This window comes from Sinocyclocheilus grahami, unplaced genomic scaffold (assembly GCF_001515645.1).
Source record: "Sinocyclocheilus grahami isolate Dianchi unplaced genomic scaffold, SAMN03320097.WGS_v1.1 scaffold820.1, whole genome shotgun sequence".
NCBI classification, from domain to species: Eukaryota; Metazoa; Chordata; class Actinopteri; order Cypriniformes; family Cyprinidae; genus Sinocyclocheilus; species Sinocyclocheilus grahami.
Genome location: NW_015505999.1, coordinates 472983 through 478639, shown reverse-complemented (window position 1 = coordinate 478639; position 5657 = coordinate 472983).

Genomic DNA, 5657 nt, shown 5'->3' with positions numbered 1-5657 from the left:
TATATATATATATTTTTTTTTTTAATAAAAAAAAAATTTGAATACCGAATTGTACTTGCCCAAAATATGACACATTTGTATTGACACTTTTGATATTATTGCTATATTGATTAATCATGCACTGTTAGACCAGAAACACACCACAAAGTCACTCAGCACTACGACTGTGTTTTTTACACTTTAAGTGCAAGTATGAATGTCTCCATGAATCACAATATATGAGAAATTTAGCATAAGCAATAAATGATCTTGACTAAATGTACTGTAAATTGTAGTTCATCCAAATCATGATGAATGACTACCAAGAATTCTCTAAATTCTGCTTATGTCTTATATGTGATGCAAATGAATACATCACTCCAAGATCATGAGCATTTAATTGCCGATCCAAACTATCTCCAATAAATTTGCATGTCTGTCAGTCAGGGGATATCTATTTGCATTCAATAGATTCTCAGATTAGATGTGTAAATGAGGCTGAAGAGGAAAGATTGGGAGGAGTGTTCTATCATCAAATCTCCATTGGAGCAGCATCACATTGAGAGATAGGGTTTTTGGCCCTGGAATTTGAGATTCATCCTCTGAAATATGATATCCTCTGAATATTTTATAGCCTAGGGACACCATGATTGACAGCTCCATTGACACGCAAATGGTAAAAAGAGGGTGTGCTCTGGGAATGGAAAGCAATGAAGGCAGCTCTTCTGGGACCTGCAGCTTTTAGGGACAGGTGAGAAGATGACCACACACTCACACAGATACACACACATACAAGCCCCGCCTCCTAACGACAGGCGCTGACACATATCAGTAGAATTATGGGCCATTTCATTTCAAAGGTTACCCCTGGAGGACTTCTCCATTTCAGCATAATATGAAGAGCGAGATTGAAGGCTATATGGAGATTAGAAAAGCACTGCTGGAGAGACCCTGTGACCTCAATTAGTGAGTCTGTGTCCTTAGCCATTTTACAGATACTGAGAAACAGGGACAAAACACTCTCAGTCCGAAGCCAAATGTCGAAAGATTCCAAATCGATGTGACAAAAACAATCAAAAAGGCATCAAGACACGTATAAGCAGTAAACAGCATGAGATAAAGTCAGTTACCTTCAGCTAAACTGACACTGCACTGCACTGCACGGTTTATGGGCTATAAAGAAATAATAGCACTGTTCCAATGCCTGGTGAGCTGCCTACATAGATAGCATTTTAAGGCATTGTAGGAATGCTACTGGCACAAAGTCTGTTCCAATAAGTCAAATTTTAAAGCAGCATTGCATACATCCTACGTGGAGAAGGCAATCCAGTGGCATGTGGTGAAGACCTAAAACCTTTTAGAGAACGTCCGACAAAACATTGAGATGCAAAACTTATGAAATACTTTCAATAGAACAGTATGCACTGAAGAAATTAATTAAATAAAAAATGACAATATATAACTTAAAATTGCAACTGATTATGACAAATGTCTCAAAATGTATTTGTGTGACAACCCATCACAGGTATACCTTGTTAATGCACTGCATGCCACTGCAATCCCAGAATGCACTGTCTGTGACTAAATTAATTCAGGGGTTCCCAAAGTTTTTGTCAGCTAGGTAGAAGGTGTTTTATTTTTGATAGTTTTTATTCTAAAGTTATTTTGATGCATAGGGCTGCATGACTTGGCCTTAAATTATATTGTGATTTTTATATTGTGAACAAAGATGCTACCGCTAATTGAAATCGTTACTTTTAAGGGTGTTCACACTTTGGTTCACAGCACAATTATTTATGTCTTAAATTCGTCACTTTCAAACATTCTAACCCTCAAGCTTTTAACAAGGTAAAATTCCTTGAGCATTTTTTTTTTTTTTTTTTGGAATATTGGCAAAATGCTGTATAATTCAAATCATGTTTAATTTAGTTATCAACATGCTAATCAACATGTGTTCCCTCTCTATGAAATCCGATCACAAGTGGTCAAAGGAGATGCCTTAAAAGACACATTTTACTACCAGCCATTTGTCTCTACCAGCCTTGCTTGTGATTGGATCACCTGAGATGGATGTTAATGCCATCCATGGTGTAAACAGGCCCATATGACCATGTTTTCATCACACAGCAGGTCTTGGTGTACATAAACAGGCCTTACTTTCTCAATCTGCGCACTTGAGTGCCTTGGTTTACGTAATGCCTTGTTTTCTGGTGTGTTTGCAACCCCAAAATAACATTAAGATACAGAAGGAGCTTAGCTGTGCTTCATGCAGTTTAAAGTATCCAGACAGCAGATAGTGCAGCCCCAGTGTGCACTGAAAACATATTTACACAAGCTCCGCTGCCATTGAATATGGCGGTGCTAAATATCACATCCCATTTTCCCCAAGCAAATCCGCTCTCTTACTTCACACACTGCATTTCTTTGAATTAAGCTTTGCTGGGCTGCAAACTTGAACTGCCAGCCACCTATAGAAATTTGATAACTGATCCTAGTGCACTGAACCCAAATTTCTTTTCTTTCCATGGCCTCCAAGAAGAGCGATGTTGAGTAAATCAGTTTTTCATGCTTATTAAAGCAGCGCATACATGAAGAAAGGGAAGACAAATTCAAGAGTTGGTGGAGCATCACCACCATCCCAGAGGGGCCCTTTGATATCTTATTATCTTACTGATTGATGAAACATCTGGGCCACTCAAGTTCAACTCTCTATGGCCAATGCAGCCTCCCACGTGTAGTCCACCAGGTGCCTATCAGAATACCAATTACTTATTGTGGAAGATCTAATTGGTTCAGACTGATGTTCAGTCCACTCAATATCAGGAGTCTAGACGAGATTTATGCAAAGGAGTCAAAGTACATGAATGAATGTCTTTGAAATGCTAACTCCCTGCTGTTTCAGAAGTTGTTAGCAAGGCTGATGACTCCACAGTGGCAAAGACTAATCTTGCATTATTATTAGGAACTGTGAGCGAAGTCTTTATCAGTGAGATCTGTTTACCACATAACACAACACCATCAGTGTTGGAAAGCTACTCTAGCTTAAAGCTTGGTGACATACAAACTACTCTTAATTTAAAGAAGCTAAAAAACAGCTGCTCTTTGGGAAAAGTATTTAGCTATGCTACAAGCAGCTAACAAACATTATATAATGTATGGGTCAACCCAGGCTCATTGTGGGAAACAAAAACATATGGCAATATTTCTGCAAACTGATATTATGTTGTTTCTCTCATGTTTCAATCATAAGCAAACGTGAGATAAAAACACATTTGCTGAAGCAGCCATGCCATTTTAGCTTGTTTCTACAAATCTTTGAACTCTTTTATTGTGACTCATGTATTATGGGAAATACTGTACCAGGTGAGCTACTGAGCAAGTTTACTACATCAGTAAAGCCGTACATATGAGGCTGGTTATGTGACAAGTACATGTTATTTTTTATTGATCGATAATATGCCCCATAATCATAATTTGTGAGAAAAAGGAACAAAAGTTATTGGTGTTTTACTGATACTTGAGTTCGTTTCAGCTAGAAATTGCAGTGAGTTGTATGTTTATATTTGGAGCAGAAATGTTGAATGATCGTTGTATGAATCTTGATTAGGGTAACAACAATAAACTTGAATCATTTAACCAAATATCTTTCTATTAAGAAGGGGGAAAGACTAAATTCTGTGCAGGGAGAGATTTGAATCAGTTAACAGTTTATTTTTTTAAATACTTCATGTAAATCTAAATGAACCAATTTACCAACATAATTCAATTTCCCAATGGTATATAATATGAAAGAGAGGATATTTACAACTTTATTAAAGCTGCATGCACAATATACTGTCACATAAAAACCAGCTAGCTATGACACACTGTTAGTTATGCTACACTGCTAACTTTTGGGAAAAGACACAATATTTAGAAAACCAAACTACTGTCATGCAAATGTTACTCTCCGACACACTAGCATGCTAACACTACTTATGTCCTCATGGTGCAAAAACGAAGACTTACTCTACATGGCATGTCTTTACAGTAATAATGAGATGTCATCACAGCAAGGATTACACATTTGCTAAAATACATTCTCCCAGAGATGGGAATCAACACACTACTAGAGCTGTTCTTATTAATTATCTTGATTAGAGTAAAAGAGCTGAGCTTGTCAGGCTGTGGTTCTAGAGGACACAAGAAATAGATGTGTTACAGATCACAGAATGCAGAGCCCACCCGAAGACAAGGACAAGAGAGGACATAAATTATTAGCGTGAGGGAAGGCATAAGTGGCGGGGTGAAATTAACCCTTTCATAAAACCCAAAGAAACATCAAAGGACACTATTAATCCCGGGAGTGATTTATTCAAATTAAGTTGCACAGCTTGAAAGGGGCTATTTTCATATAGAATGCCAACAGAATTTTTTTTTTTCAAATTCATTTCATTCAGAATTTAAAAGAATATACCTTGGGAGACTCTTTTTTCATCTAAACTATAGTGCCGTGAAATAATGCACTCTTTGTTATAACCTGTTATGTCCATTATAATCTAGTTAATCCACCGGCCGTTCTGAAGTCAAGCACGCCGGCCGCTACACTTTCAAGCCCGCCGGCCGCTCCAAAGTCAAGCCCGCCGGCTGCTCCGAAGTCAAGCCCGCCGGCCGCTCCGTTGTCAAGCCTGCCGGCCGTTCCCAAGTCAAGCCCACCGGCGGTTCCCAAGCCAAGCCCAGAGAGGGCTCCAGTTCCCAAGTTAAGCCCAGAGAGGGCTATTGTTCCCACGTCCAGCCCAGAGAGGGCTCCTGTTCCCAAGTTGCTCCGCCATGGCCTCCTGAACTGTCTGCTCCGCCATGGCTCCCTAGTCTGCCTGCTTCGCCATGGCTCCCGAGTCTGCCTGTTCCGCCATGGCTCCTTAGTCTGCCTGCTCCGCCTTGGCTCCCTAGTCTGCCTGCTCTGCCATGGCTCCCTGAACTGTCTGATCTGCCATGGCACCCGGAGCTGCCTGATCCGCCATGGGTCCCATGAGCTCAATGTCAAAGTGATCCGTCTCACGTAAGCCTGTCCGTAGAGGCCTACAGAGTGCCCACACCCCCTCCCCATTGGATGTTACGAAGGCACGTGGGAGGTAGAGGGAGGTAATGTCACTCCCATGGTCAGCTGTGTGGTCCTGTGCTAAACGTCAATTCCCTATGGTACGTGTGTGTGTCTCCTGGCTACCCTGTGTTTTCCCTTGTTTGGATCATTAAAGACTGTTTTCCTGTAACTCCTTCATCTCCATGCTCCTTCATTCCTCCACAGTGGCAGAAGCGTGACAGTTCACAAGGCCTCTACTAACAACAGTACACTTAAAGGTGAAGGGTGTGATTTTGGTGCCAACAACTTTGAATAATTGAAAAAATTGAAATGTAAAAAATTTTGACTGCTGCCAAACAGGTTTCCCTGCCATTGGAAAAATTAATCAGACAGTGCTGCAATAAACTTATGCAATTGGTCAAGCTAATCCTGCTGCATCTTGCTGGAATTACTTTTGTTTATTTAATTTATTTATTTTTGAGGGGAATCAGCCTCCAACTTTCTTGTCTCTGAAACTAAAACAGAAGAAAGTATTTTAACAGCACAAACATCAACCACATGTTTAACTTAATAAAAGTCTATAAGAGAAGGAAATAGATTCCACTCTGGACTATATATA